This window comes from Sciurus vulgaris (assembly GCF_902686455.1).
Source record: "Sciurus vulgaris genome assembly, chromosome: 8".
Taxonomy (NCBI): Eukaryota; Metazoa; Chordata; class Mammalia; order Rodentia; family Sciuridae; genus Sciurus; species Sciurus vulgaris.
In genome coordinates this window covers 73,512,316-73,531,838 of record NC_136468.1, presented here as the reverse complement: position 1 = coordinate 73,531,838, position 19,523 = coordinate 73,512,316, and the positions used below count along the sequence as shown (strand labels likewise).

The 19,523-nt window shown below is 33.9% G+C and overlaps 1 protein-coding gene and 1 long non-coding RNA gene across 4 annotated transcripts in view; both read left to right on the top strand.

The window, feature by feature from the left end:
- The window catches only part of LOC306667094, a 28,069-nt gene extending 11,621 nt beyond the window's left edge, over positions 1–16,448 (top strand). Inside the window, exon 2 of the long non-coding RNA XR_013765446.1 lies at positions 8,241–16,448. This is a non-coding gene — a long non-coding RNA (uncharacterized lncRNA). The remainder of the gene's footprint in view (positions 1–8,240) is intronic.
- The window catches only part of IMMP2L (inner mitochondrial membrane peptidase subunit 2), a 906,633-nt gene that overhangs the window by 135,824 nt on the left and 751,286 nt on the right, over positions 1–19,523 (top strand). The window lies entirely within an intron of this gene.

Sequence of the window (19,523 nt, the reverse complement as noted above, 5' to 3'; positions counted from 1 at the left end):
TAGAATATTAGTTTTGAGAAATAGATTTATTGTTCCTTAGGGAATGTTCTTTCTAGAGATACTGAATCTGTATAGCTCTTCTTAGCGTGTTGTTTATAACTGCAAATACTCCCAAGCATAACAGATGTGAGAGTAAGTGTAGTTGCAAATTCGTAATGATCTTTAATTTCTGCCTATTATCTAGTGCAAACCTTGGAAAGGAGGAAGAAAGGGAAGGAAAGACGGGATACACTTTTCAAAGAGGTGGTGGGAGCAGAGTAGTTGTAGGGAATAGGTCATAAGTAAGTAGCTATCACATAGAAGGTAGTCTGTGGAAAAGTAGAATAAGGGGAGAAAGAAATTTAAATATCATGGTATCTTGGAAAGACATTTGGTCTTTGTCTTCTGTAGTGTTCTTTGTATTCTTGATGTAGAGCTTATTAAACCCTTGGAGTTTTCTGAGTAATAAGGGTGTTTTAGTCAGCTTTTTGCTGCTATGTTCAAAAGACCTGTCAAGAACAATTTAGAGGACATGAAGTTTATTTGACACATAAGGGTTTCAGAGGTCTTAGTCCATAGATGGTCAACTCCATGCTGTGGGCCTGAGATGAGACAGAACAACATGGCTGATGGGTGTGGAGGAGGAAAGCAACTCAGAACATGCAACAAGAAAGCAGAGAGAGCTCACCAGGGACAAAATATAAACCCCAAAGGCATGCCTTCAGTGACCTACTTCTTCCAGTCACACCCTCCCTGCCTATAGTTACCACCCAGTTAATACACTGATTAGGTTAAGGCTCTCATAACTTGATCATCTCATCTTTAAACTTTCTTGCATTGTCTCACACATGAGCTTTTGGGGAACACCTTATATGTAAACCATAACAATGGGTCATTTCATTCTGAGATGACTCTTGATGGGCTCTTTTTGCACTCATATTTCATCAGTTTCTGGACCTTTTAGTTAATACAATTATAGTAATAAGAACAATTTCTAATAAGCGTAGCCAGAAAACAGCAACTCTTGGTGAATGGTAGCTCAAGGGCTGAAGGAGAAGTGCATATGCCTAGTAGCACTGGCCTGCACAGGGTGCTCCACACAGGCGTCAGTCTGTGTTCCATGTGTTGGAGTGGGAGATGTTGTTAAAATGGGTATCTGAGGGCTGGGCGGGTAGCTCAGTGATAGCACACTTGAATAGCACATGTGAGACACTGGGTTTGATCCTCAGCACCACATAATAAGTAAATAAAATAAAGGTATTGTGTCCATCTACAACTAAAAATATTTTTTAAAAAATGGGTATCTGATCAGAGATCTACTGATGTTGCTTAGAAATTCTCCAATTCTTCTATTCCCATGCTTACTAGAGACTTTTTGTTCCTTTGATAATCTTTCATTTATGTATTGGATATAAGCCACATCATTATTAAAAATAAAAATAATGGTATATATTAGTAATTAGAATGGACATTACAGAAGATAAAAAGCTTCTGAATAAAACTAAGAATTCTGAAGTTTATAAAGGAAGTTTTTTTATGTTAGTTGAGTATATTTTGGTAGTAAAATAGGGAGCAATGTTATATATTGATTATTAAGATTTCTTTCTTTTGAACTTATCCTATAATTAGGATTTTACTTTTCATAGTTTTCTGTTATGTGTGTCTGCATTTGTTTATGGTCTCTTTGTTTGAAAATGTGATGCAAAAAATACACACATAGAAATTGAAATTTAGCCCCACTGCAATCCCATAATCTCCTCTTGTTTTGTTCTGTTGCTAAGGCAGAAATTCACATTTACTTGATTATTATCTATTGCCATGGAAATCGTTTTGTTATATTTCAATTTCACTACAGGAAGAAGCAGCAGGAGCTAATGGACCATAAGAGGGAAATTTGTTGTTTAAACAATGATTATCTTTTATATTTGGCTAACATGAAAAGGGGAAAGTACAATTCCTATGTCCCACAGCATGAAAAGGTAAATGGATGAAAGTTAGAGTTCACCTGAAAAAGAGATTTATATATGCCTTTTGAGTCAGAAATAAAGTTACTGACTCACAAAGTAAAATTATAAGATGTACCCATATTAAGCAATGTTTTATCAAATCAGACAGAAAGACTTTGTGGCAGGTTGGGTCACAAGATGAATGTTGGAGTTAGAGTTTGGTCTATTAGATGTTTGTTAGGGATCATCCTGGGGAGAAGCAGGGGAAAGATAAGGAATTGGGCCTAGGAAGAAGCCAAACTACAACAGAGGCCTGAAAGAACCCCTGCCAAGCTGGCAGAGTGGGGTGTCTGGGGGAAGTATAATCTTCATAGTTGTCTCACGTCCCCCTGCTTTGTCATAGGATGTCCAAGGCAGGGCAGTTATAGGATACACTGAAGTCTTCTGACCTGGAGGCCATATATGTGGTCAGTGAGCCAGTCCATCCTTGGAGGGTGACCTGGATATGCATCTCTTTGCCTTCATGGGTCTTCTTATTTTAAGACAATAAAAATCAAAATCAGTGATTTTCTGCAATTTTATGTTTATAATAGTTATAATTCCCAAGTATACATTACCCCAATCAACTAAGTAGTTTTGTGGTTTTTGTTACTTTTTTTCCTTTTTCTTTTTGTGTCACTAGGGATTGAACCCAGGACACCACACAAGCTAGGCAAGTACTCTACCACTGAACTGCATCTACACTTGCCCCCAGCCAAGTGTTTTGTAAGAAGTAATAGTTTACATTTTATAGTCAGGTTGATGTTAAAATTTCTTTTAACAGGGCTGGGTTGTGGCTCAGTGGTGGAGCACTTGCTTGCAAAGTGTGAAGCACAGGGTTCAATTCTCAGGACCACTTGTATATAAATGAATAAAATAAAGGTCTATCAACATCTAAAAAAAGTTAAAAAAATTTAGCATTCTTATGTTGAGTCCTAGAATTATATAGGCTGTATTTTGCCTCTAGTCACAGGGCATTTTTTTTTTTTTTTCAAAATTCATAGCAGATTGTAGACCTTCATAGGAAGTTAAGGTTTTCCTTAATAGTATATGAGTATTGAATACTAAACTTTTTTCTTTGTTCAATTTTTTTACAGTGATTTTAGGCTTCTATAAACATTACAGAAATTGGACAAAGAACTCAAATGTGTTTTTCATCAGATTCCTATTATTAGCATCTTTTTACAGAGGTCATATTCTCTCCTTTTTTCCTTTCACTCTTTTCCCTCTCTCCTTACCTTTACACATTTTTATTTTGAAAAACTTGTTGGCCTGAGGGTGAGTTGCAGACATGATGTCCCAGTACGCCTTTAGTACTTACATGACTATTTTCTAAAAATAAGGACATTCTCTTAATCCCCTCAATATAACTAGAAAATGGGAAATTAATTTTGATACATTAATACTATTACACAGATCCAATACATAATTCACCAGTATTTCCATTGATGTTCTTAATAGTTCCAGAATCCAAAGCTTGTGTTTAGTTGTCCTGTCTTTTTGGTCTCTTCAACCTGAAACTGTTCCTTAGTCTGTCGTTATGTGTCTCTTCATAACCTTTGCGTTTGTGAAGAGAACAGCTATATTATATTTCTCTATTAGGGTTTTTCTGATGTTTCCTCATGCATAGGTTGAGATTGCCAAAGAAGTGATGCTGTTCTCATTCATCAGGCTAAAAATGATCTAGGTTCATCTTAAAATTTTCTTGCCCCCTTCCTGCAGCTATCATGGATTTCTGATTCTTTTTATTGGAGAATGACATTTAAAAGCCAAGATCTGGGTCCTAGGCTCATTGTTACTGGGTGACTCACTTCTGAATTTTCTCAGTGGGCAAACCTAGGAAGTATAGATTCACATGTACGTACCTATAAATATGTTCATTTATCTATCAAAAAATATGTCCCTGTGGTTTTCAAATTCCAGTCCCAAACAACAGAGTTTATTCTTTCTCCCCCATTTTATACTTGTAGTTTACTTCAGCATTGAAAAACCTGGCTCCCTTTATTCTTAATATACTTACTAGTTTGGTTGTAACTGGTCTCACACCTCTGTGGGTTACCTTCTTAACCTTGCCCCATGACCCCGACCAGAGGGCTGAACATTTGGTTCTCACCTTGCTGGCCATGCCAGCTAATTCCTTAGTCCCAGTCATGGGCAAGGGGCCCAAATACCTCATTTCATAGCCTTACTATTATTTTGCTTTGGATATAAAGTGGTGCATAAGACTATGAAAGTGACTAAACTGAGCAGGTAGTATTTGGTATGAGATATGTCATAAAAGAAATTTCCAAATTAAAAATGGGATTCTTTACACAGAGACAAACCTACATAAATACAGTTATCTCATATTAGACAAAGGTGTCAAAAACATACAGTGGAGAAAAGTTAGCCCCTTCAACCAATAGTGCTGGGAAAACTGGAAATCCATATGCAGAAAAATGAAATTAAACCCCTATCTCTTACCCTGCACAAAAATCAACTCAAACTGGTTCAAGGACCTCAGAATTAGACCAAAGACCCTACACCTAATAGAAGAAAAAGTAGGCCCATATCTTCATCATGTTTGTTTAGGACCTGACTTCCTTAACAAGACTCCTGAAGTGTAAGAAATAAATTCAAGTATCAATAAATGGGATGGATTCAAACTAAAAAGCTTCTTCTCAGCAAGGGAAACAATCAATAATGTAAAGAAAGAGCCTACAGGGTGGGAGAAAATCTTTACCACACACACACATCAGATAGAGCACTAATCTCCAGGATGTATAAAGAACTCAAAAAGCTTAACACCAAAAAAAAAAAAAAAAAAAAACAACAAAAAAAACAAAAACCAAATAACCCAATCAATAAATGGGCTAAGGAACTAGGCAGATACTTCACATAAGGTATACAACTGATCAACAAATATATGAAAAAATGTTCAACCTGTTTAATTAGAGAAATGCAAATCAAAAGTACTCTTAAGATTTCATCTCACTCCAGTCAGAATGGCAATGATCAAGAATACAAGCAACAATAAGTGTTGATGAAGATGTGGGGAAAAAGGTACACTCATACTTTGCTGGTGGGAATGCAAAATGGTGCAGCCTCACTAGAAAGCTGTATGGAGATTCCTTAGAAAACTTGGAACGGAACCACCATTTGATCCAGCTATCCGATGCAGCCGTATCAATGTTTATAGCAGCTTAATTCAGTAGCTGAATGGATAAAAAAACCTATGGTATACATATACAATAGAATATTACTCAATCTTAAAGGAGAAGAAAATTATGGCATTTACAGGTAGATGGATGGAGTTGGAGAATATCATGCTCAGCAAAATAAACCAATCCCCAAAAACCAAAGACCAAATGTTCTTTCTGATATGTGATGCTGCTTCATAAAGGGGCGGGGGCAAGGGAAGATTGGACAAACTTCGGATTGTGCAGAGGGGATTTAGGGAAGGGGAGGGGACATGGAGTTGGGAAAGAATGGTGGAATGAGATGGACATGATTGCCCTAGGTACATGTATGATTGCACGAATGGTGTGACTCTACATCATGTACAACCAGAGAAATGAAAAGTTGTGCTCCACTTCTGTACAATGAATCAAAATACATTCTGTTGCCATGTATAACTAATTAAAACAAACAAAAATTCAAAAAATAAAAACCGGGATTCCTTTAGTATTTTAGCTTTATATTATTCCAGATGTGACCAGCAGATTTTTAGTGGTTAGCTTAAGATTCTTTTATGGATGATAATAGCACTAGGATATGTGCTAGTCATTTCTGATATTAAAGATGGTTTCTGGATAAGAATTCATCAATATTGTTAAGGCAGATTTTTCTTTGTTTTCTTTTGGATTTATTTCTTGGCAGCTTGATAAGCAAGAGCTAAAAGTATAAAACAATTTTTGTTGAGGCTTGTTTATTGGTTTGCAATAATGAGAACAGTTATTGAGTGTGGTGATTTCGTGCTTTTATTTTCAAGTAACAAAGTGTTCTTATTTTGTGATGATACCAAACAAAGCTAGTTTTAAAGGATCTGTAGCTTTGAGAGGTTATAATTTAGAATGGAGGCATGGTGGTCAGAGGAAATGAGCCAGAGTTAAAAGCCTTTTCTGTACCATTGCATCTGTAACCACCCTCAAAGTACTCTGCACTTTATGTCACAAGAAAGCCTCAAATCCTGTGGGTAAATGTTATCTGCAGGAACCTCATCATTTCCGAAAACAGTTCTTTCATTCTTAGAGTATTTTAACAAGAAATACAAATAATAGTGTTTTCTTTTTTTATAGGACAACATATAGATATAGGGTTTCTTCTGCTAGTTTTGAATAAGTACCATTTGATATAAAAAGCAAAATCGAATTTAAATTTAATGGGTGATAGGACAGAAACTTATTGTGTTATCTTGGTTAAATCTCTTTTGTGAAATAGGGTTATCAATTTTTCTTTTTTGTGGGGTTGCTTTATGCCTAATTTTCTTTTGCAGAGTAAATTATTCTTACAAGCTAAATATGGCACAGATATTTTTGCCAATAGATTTAAAGGTAGAGCTTGATAGAGGGAACATAGGAGTACATTAGATGAGCAGTTGATAAGAAGTAAATGACTGAAGTGAAGCCTCATGCCATTTTTTTGTTTTAATTTTTACATTTTCTCACTAGTCTATTTAGTTTTTCCTTTGTCTAATGTAATTTTAGTTCTTCTTTTGCCCTTCCCTCTTTTGTTTTCTTCTTTCTTTTATGAAGACATATTTTCACACACAAAAATGAACATATATACACACATGAATTTAAATAGTTGACATGCTTAAAAATATTCCCAAATAAGGATTGGATAGAACGTGTGTGTGTGTGTGTGTATCTGTGAATACACATACTATTTTCAAATAGGAAATTATACACAAAGTACTTGCCTTCTTGGAGGTGTTCAGTTCATGCTTGTTAAGTGAATGAATGAATGTCTGAGTCTAAAAGGAGAAATATTAAGGACTAGGGCAAACTAGATATAGGGATGGATTACTCTTAGAGTGGTGAGTGGTAATTTTTTCGGAAAAGTGTATTTGTTGTCTAGTTGGTTTCTTAGATTATTTATTAATCATATAGAGCAATTGGTGGGTCATATCTGCTTTCCTACCACTTTTCTGAATCAAATCTTACTTCCAGTTGGTAGAAGTTAATAATTAATTGAGATACACGGATAATTCACTGGAAAAGATAAATCATGCCTTAGATGAAGATGGTGATCTGTTAGTGGGACTAGAGATTTATGCTTTTCTTCCTATTAATAACTCTTTTTACAGCAGCTCATTTTCTGTCTTGTCATAGCCAAGAAATTCAGTAGAATTTTTTTTAATGACAAACCATAATGAACCACCGAGGACATCTGTCTTTCAAAACAACAATAAAAAGATCAAGCTTTCTTTAGTTATAATTTTAACATTTTATTATTCATGGTGGTATTGCTATTGCTGTGAAAATTCCCACTTGTCATCTTTTTGGAGTATCCAAATGTGTAGTAGGAGTTTTACTTTGGCCTGGGATACTGCTCTATATTCTGTTCAGGATTTTCAAACAACTTTCCTGATGTTCTTAATATGCTAGGAACAGGATACTCCTTCCTTTTCTACTTTCTGGAATGTCAATGACTTCATCTTTTATTGCTACGTTGAATAGACTGTAAGCACTGGAAATCTAAGATTTGGTACTATCCTTCCCCTTTTAGATCTTTGTACAAATATTATCTTGTCACTGAAGCTTCCTTTGGTCATTTTATTCACTTACCCCTCAGTCTGCCATATTTTCTTCTTAACACTGTTTGACATAATTTTATTTATTTTATTGGTTACCTGTTTCACCCAAAGAAAAAGATCCAGGAGGGCAGAATTTCTGCAATCCCAGTGCATTGCACGTAGTAGGCATTTATTCAATATTTGTTGATAAATGAGGTCTTACAGAACTCACCTACTTTTTTATGACTTTGTTTTCAAGTGTACAATGGTACTATTTGAAATACTTTTTATACTATAATGTACTTTAAAGATACTCTGCCTTTCTTAATAAAGTTGAAATTCTGTATTAAGTATAATTTATGTAGTTCTTTGTAAAAAATTAATCAAATCCTTGGAACTGTGGAACCGTATTTGTGGTTATCATTAACCACATATTCTCTTTTATTACTATATAACCCAAATACTATTGTAATAGATCAGACTTTTTTTTTTTATGTGCCCCAGAGATTGAACCCGGGGTACTTAACCACTGAGCCAACCCTTTTTTATATTTTATTTAGATACAAGGTCTTGCTGAGTTGCTTAGGGCCTCACTAAGTTGCTGAGGCTGACTTTGAACTTGCAATCCTCCTGCTTCAACCTCCTGCGCTGCTGGGATTACAGGATGTGCCACTGCACCTGGCTCAGAGATTAGACTTTTTATGTGCAACTGTATTAATTGTTGCTTCTTTTATCCCTTCTATCCCTGGAGAAATCGATGTGCTTTCTCTTGTTCAGAGTTGCCTATCCACACTGTTCTGGGTCTCCTCCCTCAGTTCCTCAGTGGGGTACTTTGAACCCCACTCTTTAAACTCCTCCATGCTCCATTATTTATTTCATTTCTTGTTGCTTTAATTGGTTCCTCTGCACTGACTACTTTTTTGAGCTTTTGAACATGCCCAACTCTCTCATGTCTAAAACAAAGATGAAAATACTCCAAACTCTTTCTTGATTTTGCGCTCACTACTTTATTTATTTTAATCCATAAATAAGCTTTAGGAACTGTTGTCTATGGTTGACCTCTTTCTTGCCTCCCCTTTACATTTTGCAATCTTGCTCCTTCCTACCGCTGGGATCACTTTAATGAAGGTCTTCAATAATCTCTCATTTGCTAAATGTATTTTTTTGCTTTTTATATTTCGTATACTTTTCAATGTTTCTCCAAAATTACTTTTCTTCTGTGCTTGATCTTTTCAAATGGTATTTCCTTAAAATATTCTTCTCTTTTGACCAATCAAATACAAATTAATAGAGGAGTGAAAGGAAGTCTAGTAGAATAAAGGAAGGAGAATGGGATAGGGGAGAGAGGACTGGAGGGAAAAAGGGAAGGGAAAAGGAGGATCATGATCCGAAGCAGATTTCCAAGAATGTATGTTTTGTGGGGATGAACCCAACTACTAAGTATAACCCAAAAGCTCTCAATAAAAAACAGTATTCTTCTTTTTTGGTTTCTCATTTACAACTGGCTGCTCCTTGTTATTGGACTTACTATTTCTTTCTTTTTTTTTTTTTTTTCCTTTTAACTGTTTTTAAATGTTGTTCTTTCTTGTACACTAGACCCTTATCTACATCCTCTGCCTGGGCAATCACAGCCAATTCTTCTTAAAGGATTGCTGCCAATTCAATACTGATAACTCCAAATTCTCTAGCTTTTGCTTAGATTTTTCTCTTGCATTTCAGATACTGGCATCTAATTGTTTGACCAGACATTTCCATTTAAGTGAACTAGAGGCATTTCATACATGATACATTTGATAAAATATTCCTCCTTCCTCTATTTACTACTTCAATGGATGGTAATAGTCTCCGTTGAGTTTCCTAAACCAAATAGCTGATAAGCATTTTTAGCTCACTGTAGCATGACCAGCATTGTAGCCACCATATAATGGGCATGAAATAATGATTTGAATGAATGAGTGAATGAATTTATGACCTTCTTTCTCATCTCTTAAACCCAAGCAGTTCCCAAGTCCTGTCTCTTACTTTCTGCTCTTGAAGTTTTTTTTTTTCTTTTTTTTCTATTATTCTCCATTCCATATGTCCTGGATCAGGATTTATCTTCTCTAACTTCAGTGATTGCAATAGCCTAATTTGGTCTCATTATTTCCTCCTACAGTTCCTCATTCTACATTCGTGCTGCCCGATTGAAATTTATTATGCAAAATATAGATACAATTTTACATATTATAGTAGCCACATTAAAAAATGTCATATTGATTGTAATTTATTTTATTTGATACAGTCATTCCAAAATATTATTTCAACACATGGCCCTAGCCAGTTAAATGTTTAGCAGGCACAGGTGAGGTGGCTCAGGGCTACTATACTGGTGAAAACAACTCTTTATACCTTGTCATCAAGATAAAAATATCATTTCTATTTTGCTAGTGTCCCTCCTCTACTCCAACTCTTTAAATGAGTCCCCATTTATAGGACAAATATCTCAACTTGGTATTATCTTTTGTAAGGTCTGACATGACCTGGCCCTTATCTACTCCCTTCGTGATATTTATACTTTGAACCTCACTCTTTAAACTCCATCAACTAACACCAACCTAATCTAGTTAGAAATATGCTGGGTGCTCACTTTACCTAATTGCTCTCCTTTGTCCAAAAACTACCTACACTTTAATGGAACAAGCCTTTTCATACAGTCTCATCCTGAATGCTGTTTGCTTCATGAAGAATGCTTTGACATGTTTTTTAATGTGATGCAGCACATGTAAGCACACACACATTCTCATATTAATATCTCTAGCTATAGTAAAATCTATGTCTATATCTAAATCTACCCCTATGTAAAACAAAGTTTGCAAAGCATTATTGTGTTTCATGTGGTACACTTTAGTATTTTATATTTAAAATTTACATTAAAAATGCTGGTTGTGACTATACTGATTCTATGGCTCACAAAATTAGCACCCACAGTTTAAATAACACAAATTTATGCTAGCAGCAATCTCATACATATAAAGTCTACTACTGGTAATTACCAGGTTGCACTAACATTTGTTTTCCCGTATGTATCTCCCTGCTAGACTATAAACTTTCTCTTTTCCTAATCTGTATGTTTCTAGTGGTATGTCCAATACCTATTGCAATGGGGATGCTCAGTGTATATTGACTGAAAGACTCAAGACCAGAAGAGCTATTCACAGGGGTTCAAGGGTATATTTTAACTATCCAAGTTAATCAGCTCCAACAGTTTTTACTGTGTTGTCTCAGCCCCAGCCCTTGTTGACTGAAATGCCAGCACCTGGGTGATGACATGGTTTTCTTTATTCTCAGATCTACTTACACCTGAATGAGAAGCTCAGATTTGTTCTTTCATTCTGGCAATATGGAAAATGGATAGCAGTGAGAACAACGTGATTTTTTTTTTAACTTAGAATTAACTCTAATACTGTAAAGAAACAGGTTCTGTTATTTTTTGTGAAGTAAGTTGAAATTATGTTTATATTTAGAGGTTAGCAATTTATGCCTAATATTTTTGTTATTTCTGATAACACAAACGAACTCAGAGATAAGCCAGATGGCTGATTTCTAGGCTAGTTTTACAGCTAATTAAAAAGCTGATTTTTCTCTCTCAAACTCAAGAGTGTGAATGTATTTATTGTCAAAATATTCAATAGCTGGACAAGTTAAATTGGTCCAGGAAAACCTAATTGGGCATTTTCCATCTTGCATAACCCTGTTGCTTATATTTATAAGAGCCTAGGGAATAGCTGTTAGTAAAGGTATTGATTACAAGTCTGCTGCTTTTTAATAGCTGTGCATTAACTCAAGAAGTTAAATTTCAAGGGACTAAATTTTTAAAAGAAAAATAAAAATCTGAACAGTAGAACTAGTTCTTTCACTTCCACTTAGGTGAATAGCTTGCATTTATTACATCTGGAGTGTTGCTGTCAGTCTGTATGAAGAGGAACACATGATCAGATCGCTCAGATTTTGACAGAGATCATTATCTGGCTGGAGCATGTTGTAGGAATCAATAAATATACAATCTGCTATGGCAGATTCTTTAAAGATATTAAATATAATCTTACTTTGAATATAGAATGTATTTCATTGATAAATGTTTAAAACTCTTATAGCAGGGCCTTAATATGACAAGTAATATACAATTGGAAAAGTGTTAATAAAAAGACATTTTTTGCAGTATCTTCAAATTATTTACATGCTCTAATAAAGTATTGTTTTTATCCTAATAAATAAATTAGTGATTTCATTATTGCATATATAATGTTGAATACACACAGAAGAGTTTTTGGTGGAGCTATTTTTACTGTCTTCTGGCTATTCACTTTTGATTTGCATTTAGATAATTCATAATACTAAATTGACTATAGACATGAGTTGGCACTTACAATATATACATTTTGCTTATGTATACAATTCTGTTAATTTTTATCTAAATTTATTCATATGTATGAATTCTGCTTTTAATTTTAGGAAACATTTAACCAAGATTGTAGTTTAGACAACCTCTCATGAGTTCTGTTCTGCACTTGAACTCATTTGCTGCTTTTCTTACTTTTAAAATGATTTCCTGTATATTTGCTGAGCAAATAATTGGTAATTACACAATTTGCACAATTTTGTTTTCTAGAGTTTGATATTATCTACAACTTTTATATCTCTGAAATTTTATGATTTTGAAATTGAAGTCTTCAGATATATAATATTATTAATATTATCATTATGAATCGAGAAAATAATGGACATTTCCACTTGCTTTTCAGCAGTTCCTTTTTACTATATTTATATGATAAGGGAATTGTTTATCTGCTCACTGAAATATAAAAAATGTTTTTCTGAGTTGCAGCAATCTAATTGTTTTAAAGTAAATATTATGAAATAGCATTTTGCCATATTAACATCTTGACCTGTTTTGCAATTTGAGAAATGGTTATGTTTAAATACCCATAAAATTATAATCATATGTAATTTATAGCTCTCATTGGGTAATTTCTTTGATTAGAATATAAATTTTCATTCATTAGCAGTCTAAGTTTCAAGTTTGCTCTAGAAGTGAGGAACAGTCATTGTATGTGGCCTTTCTGATTTCTAATAGGAATTTTTACTGTAAGTTTCATGCTAAGCTTTCAATGATATTTTATTGGTAATTCTGATCTTACTGTGTACAGATGTCACATATCTTGCTCTTCAGCTAATAAACAGATTGTATTCTACTATCTCATTAGCCTTTCAGTTAATTGTGTTTCAAAATGATCTCATTAGCCTTTTGATAAATATCATTCTAATTAAATATGCACAAGTATGGAAAGATCTACAGTGTAACAATTCAGTAATTATGATATATTTTATATTGTATTATGGATTTATGATTGTATTTCTCATGCAAAATAACTATGTAGTTAGGAGCATAAACTAACCTGTTTTCATGTTGTAAAGATCACAAGTCTGTTAAGTAAATGAATTGAATTAATTGAGTTAACCTTTATCACAATGCAGAAGGAATTGATATTATAAGTTCTCAAATTTCAAGAAGTAAGGAACTCAGGTTTAATAGCTCTTTGGGCTGATTTAGAGAATTGATTTTTTGCTTACAGGATTTTTAAAATTATTGATCCAATAATGCAGTTGAATATTATAAAAACTCCTCAGTTCAGCTCTTCAGAAAGATATTAAAATAATTATTATGATATTACAGAAGTATTGGTCAGAAACACACTTTAGAGATTGAAAGATCTGGCTTCTCAGATTTTCCAGTTACAACTACCATAATGCCTTTGGTTGATTATAATAATACCTGCCTCATAAAACTGGTTTGAAAAATAAGTGAGATAATTAGACTTAGTATGTACTAAAAAAATTAAGTGATCATCATCATCATCATTGTAAAAGTCATTTTATATCCTAAATGTGTTTAATTTTTCCAGAAATTTTGTTCATCAGTTTTCATATTTGTGACAATTGTAAAATTTTGACTAAGTGAATTGAAAGTATATTAAACTGTAAACTTTGTGTGTGTCTTGAATGCCAGTTTAATTAGCACACTGAAAAACATACAGTGGATATTGAATATTTTGCTCAATCCCTAGCAACCACTAATTTGCTTTCTGTAGATTTCACTATTCTGAACTTTTCATATAACTGTAGTTATATAATATGTGCTCCATTGTAACTGGGTTCTTAATAATAATATTTTTAAGGTTCATCATGTTGTATCAGTATTCTATTCATTGTTATGGCTTAACAATATTCCACTGCATAGAATATTTTATTTATCTATTCACCAGTTGATGGGCATTTGAGTTTTTTCCACGTTTTGACTGTTATGAATACTGCTTCTATGAAGGTTCATTCATGTACAAGTCTTTGTTTGAATCCCTCTTTTCAGTTCTCCTGGGTATAGAACTAGGAGTAGAATTGTTGGCTTATGTAGTATCTATATTTAAGCACTTAAGAAATTGCTAAGCTGTTTTCCAAAGCATCTGCATCCTTTACCCCATTTCACATTCTTACCAGCTGTGCATGGAGTTTCAATTTCTCTACCTTCTTACCAACAAAAATTATTTGTCTCTTTGTTTATAGCCATCCCTAGTAGATGTGAAGTGGCATCTCATTGTGGTTTTGATTTGTTTTTTCCTGATGGCTACTGATGTTGAACATCTTTTTATGTGTTTATTAGCCACACACATCCATCCATACAAATATATATATATTAAAGTAACAAGATTATAAAGCTTTTTTACTTTCATAATTTGCTCTTTAACTAAAGTAATGTCATATATGTCCATTCATTTATCTCATTACTTTTTATTCTTTATGGTTTTGAGCATGTGTTAACACAAAGTTGGTTGTTCATCATAATTTCTCTGTGAGCTAAGTATTATAACCATTAGAAAATTGAGGCTTAGAGAAGATAAGTAATTTTCTCAAGGTTACAGAACTTGTTAATGATATAGGATTTAGACACAAACCTTTTTAAATCCAGAGCCTGATGAGTTCTTAAAGATGATACTCTATTATATCTCAATCATGTGTTAAGTTTTCTGTATTGTTATTATTTCTGTTGTTGCTGTGGTTATTTCTTTATACATGATTGTATAATTCTATAGAAATGATGACTCTTAAATTTCAAAAGGCCTTATAATTCATAAAATGTCACTTTTACCAAATGTAGGAAATCTGTTCACAGGTTGATTAAGGCATTGTTATTTAGCCAGCATTGTGTGTTGTTTCTATTTACATGAGAATTAACTGGATTATTTGTTTGAATGCCTATTTCTAGGCATTACCCAAGATTTTATGAATGAGTCAGGCCTAGAAATTAAAATATGAGCAAGACTTTATGAATGAATCAGCCTTAGAAATCAAAATATAAGCAAGTGGGGTAAGAACCATGTTTTAGTCAGCTTTTTTGCTGCTGTGACTAAATAATCTGACTAGAATAATTCTAAAGGAGGAAAAGTTTATTTTGGGACTCACGGTTTCAGAGGTCTTAGTCCATAAAAGGCTGACTCCATTCTTTGGGGTTTGAGGTGAGGCAGAATATCATAGTGGAAGAGTGTGGCAGAGGGAAGCCTCTCTTATCATCAGGAAGCAGAGAGAGAGAGAGACAGACAGACAGAGAGAGAGTCTCCACTCTCCAGATATAAAATATACAGCGCAGAGCCATACCACAATTCCAGTCTCCTCCAGCTACACCCTACCACTTCAGTTACCACTCAGTTAATCCCTATCAGGGGATTAAATCACTGGTTGGATTAAGACTCTCATGACACAATCATTTCTCCTCCAAACTTTCTTGCATTGTTTCACGCATGAGCTTTTGGGGAACAGTTCACATCCAAACCCTAACAAACCACTTCTTTGGTGGTTCTATCTCACAAGACCATTATTAATTTTTTAATGGTTTTTCATCTGTTCTCTAGTACCTTTTATTATTTTATCTGTTTCTTTTATTATTTCATCAGTAGCTACATTCAAGACTATTCCTTTATATGCCTGGCAAATATGGCACCAATGTGCAGGGAGATGACTTTAGTCTTAGCTTCCATCCTGGGAATTCTGCTGAGTTAATCCTTCAGTTAGAACTCTGTTTCTGAGAACCATCTAAAATCTGAGAGACAGAACACTTGAAGCACAAGATATCTTCCAAAAAGGAGCCAGAACTGTGCTAGTAATTTTAAGCCTTTATAAAACATATTGAAGTCTTCTAGTTAGATTGTGATATCGTCTTTGAATATGATGTGAAAGTTTTGTATATTCTTTCGTGAAAACAAAAGAATTATTTCTTTTATGAAATTTTTTGAACCATGTGATAGCTATAGTTAATATTAGATGGAACATTCAGTGTCTTTGCACAGGAGATAACTCCAACTCTTTGTTTTCTCATTTGTGTTGCCACGTTAGTGGGAATACTATTAAAGGCTAAAACTTGTGTACTCAGGTCCTATGAGCTTTTGAATTTTGAGCAAAGCTATTTTACTTACATCTTTATGCATTTGACTCACAGGTGCTGACCATCCTTTTGTTCTAGACTTGATAAGAACTGTATGGATGGCTTTTTTGAGTTAACATTTGTGAAATATGCAAGGAACTTGATGATCAAGTACTTTATCAACATGCTTGTCAGAAATAAGGATAATAGGATAGATTGGACCTGGAAAAGCTCACTTTGTAGAATTGTTAAGTCCTGACATTTCTTCTAATTTTTTTTTTTTTTTTTTTTTGCTAAAAAAGCATCTTCTTATTATGAAGCTCTATAGATTTTTCTTAGTCATTTTCTTAAGATGCCATTTTTCCTTTCTGTTTATCTACTGTCATCAGCTTAGTCCAGGACCTTACCAGCTTTGAAATGATCAATACAAGGAAAAGTAAAAGGGTCAGATGTGAATTTATTACAGGAGTATTCACTTGATTGATGCAAATGCATTGTCAACAGGTTACCAATTTGCATTATTCAGTATTCATTTGTAGACACTTATGACACTGTCAAACTCTAGCTTGTGAGCACTTTAAAAAGACCAGCTTTGTGCTTGGATAGTTCAAACCAGCTTCCATTAAATAATTTGAAATCACTATGATGTAGGTTTGGCTTTTTCATGAACCAAATGGCATCTTTACCGAAGACTGAAATAGACAGGGTCAGAATAAGTCTAGCATCAGAGAGGAGTTTGACATTTTCCTCTCCATTATTAAAAAAGCCGAAAAAAAGCACTTTTACACTTTGATTTGATTCAAAACAAAAGTATAAGCCATTCTTGTCATCTATGAGTTTCCTAACTTAAAAATGCATTCATTTAAATCTTTATCTATTTCTACATACTCTCCATTCATGCTTGCGGGGGCAGAGTGAGTGGGATTTATGAACTACCATACCCAGTAGAGGAGAAATTAATTTGGCATGAAAGACATAGAGTCAAATCTTAGTGCTTTTGTGTGTGTGTAATAGAATTCATTCTACCCTCAGCACCCTATCCTTGAAGGCATTTTCCTTTAGTTTCTAATCCTCACTTCCAGCTTGTGTTCTATAGGAACTTATAAGCATCAGTAGAACTTACACGCGAAGTTGTCAAGAAAAACAGGCAAATTAAGATCTCTATCCCAACTAGCTTTACAAACTCCTGGAGCTTCAAGGCATCAAGAGAGAAGAGCCTTGCTGCCTGGCCTCTTCCACTTCACCTTTATTCAGTGTTTTTTCTCATTTTCAGTATTTTTACTGCCTGGTATTTGCTGAGTGTATTTACAAACATTATCTCATTCAGTTTTCAAGACAACTTGGCCTAGTAGGTGATGCCAGCCCTCATTCCAATGTGCTATGCTGCCTATCTTCCAGTATGTTAACTTTTTTGACCATCTCTAATCCTTTTTCTTTTTAGTGAAAATTTGTGATGTCCTTTTCCTACCATATAGTTTCAGATGAAACACATTCTTTTAGCAGTGCTCTGTGAAATGCATGTGCTTTCTCTTTTCTCCTATTTTTATTTTTTTCTATCATTTGTGCCACTTTTTAGTGTTTTAGGGCAAGTTGTATAATTCTTTGTAATGAATAAACTGGAAAGTTTTGTAGGCCTCATCCTCAATAGCAAAAAACCAGGTGCTTTATTTCCACTTTTATCCAGGCTGATTATCAACCTTAAATGTGTAGATTTGTCAGTATTTGCAGAAATATGATCCATCATTTATAACATTTGAAACAGGAAAATGAAACTGATAAGGAATTCTGACTTGTTATGTTAGGGTTCCTTGTCTTGTTTTGTTTCAATAGTGTTAAAACAGGTGTTTCTAACCATCCTTGTTCATACATGGTGTTCATGACTTCTTTGGTAGACTACGAGTGAAAGAGAAAGCTTTTATAATTTAAATTTCTTTATCTGCTGCTCTGCCCCCATACTCATCATTTTATTTTTTTCTCTCCTTTTTTGGGGGGTTGGGGCTGAGAGGATGTACTGCAGATTGAACCCAGGGGCACTTTACCTCTGAGCCACATCCCAAACCCTTCTATTTTTATTTTATATTTTGAGACAGGGTCTTGCTAAGTTTCCGAGGCTGGCTGTGAGCTTGCCCTGCAAGTAACTGGGATCCACTGCCTGTGATTTACCATTTCACTTTCTATGAAGCAGAATCTGATTATATTAAAACAAACAAACAAACAAACAAAACTCAAGGGAGAGATAACCATGTCAGTGATTGCTGAGAAACTCATAGATAATCTATTTATACCTTTACTTTTTTATTTTTGATAGACTTCATTTTTTAAGGGCATGTTTAAGTTGATGGAAAACTTGAGCAGAAAGTACAGAATTTCCATAAAACTGTTTCTGCCAAGTTTCTTCTTTATTTTGTTTTTTGTACATTCTGTGGGTTTTGACAAATGCATAATGACATGCACCTACCATTACATTATCACACAGAATAGTGTCACTTCCCGAAAAATCTCTGTTCACCTATTTCTTTACTTACCCACCACCTCCAATCCTCTGGTAACCATTAATCTTTTTATTGTCTACAGTTTTGCCTTTTCCACAATGTTATATAATTGCAGTCCTATAGTATATAGTCCTCTTAGACTGGCTTTTTTCACTTAGCAATGTGCATTTAAGACTCTTCTGTGTCATTTTGTAATTTGATAGCTCATTTATTTTTATTGTTGAATAATATTCCAGTGTACAGATGTACCATAGTTTATTTGCTTATCAAAAATACATTTGTTGCTTCTAAGTTTTGGCAATTTTAAATAAAACTGGTAAAACAGTCCAGTGCAGGTTTTTGTATGCACATATGCTTTCAATTCATTTGGGTTATTAGAACCATTTTTTTTTTAACACTTCAGGAAATTAGAATGACAATGAATGAGAGCTTTAAAACAGATTATATAAAAGAGAAAACATAAGCTCATTTCAAGGAATATATAAGTGTATTGCTAATGATTGATACCATTTTGTTAATAATTAGTAATTCATTTTTGAAATTTATTTTTTATTTGATAATATATATTTTGAATGAAAAGATAGTATCGTGTATACAGAGAACAAAATAACTTTTCGAGCAGGAGTTCAGAATTGATAGAAATAGTTTTGGTAATGTTTGTATGTGTTGAATATGTTAACTTCATGAGAATCCATTATCAGATTGTTACCTCATCCTAAAAGATGCCAAGTCTAGGGAAGAGAAAGAAAGAAACCTCCACTCCTGTGTCTTCAACTCTTTTACATCTCTTGGGTATTTTTTCACTGAAAAAGCACTTATTGAATGCTGTTTGTGTACTGGAGAGTAGCAGTTAAGAAAACAAAAAATTCTGTCCTCATGGCACTTACATTTTAATGAAAGAG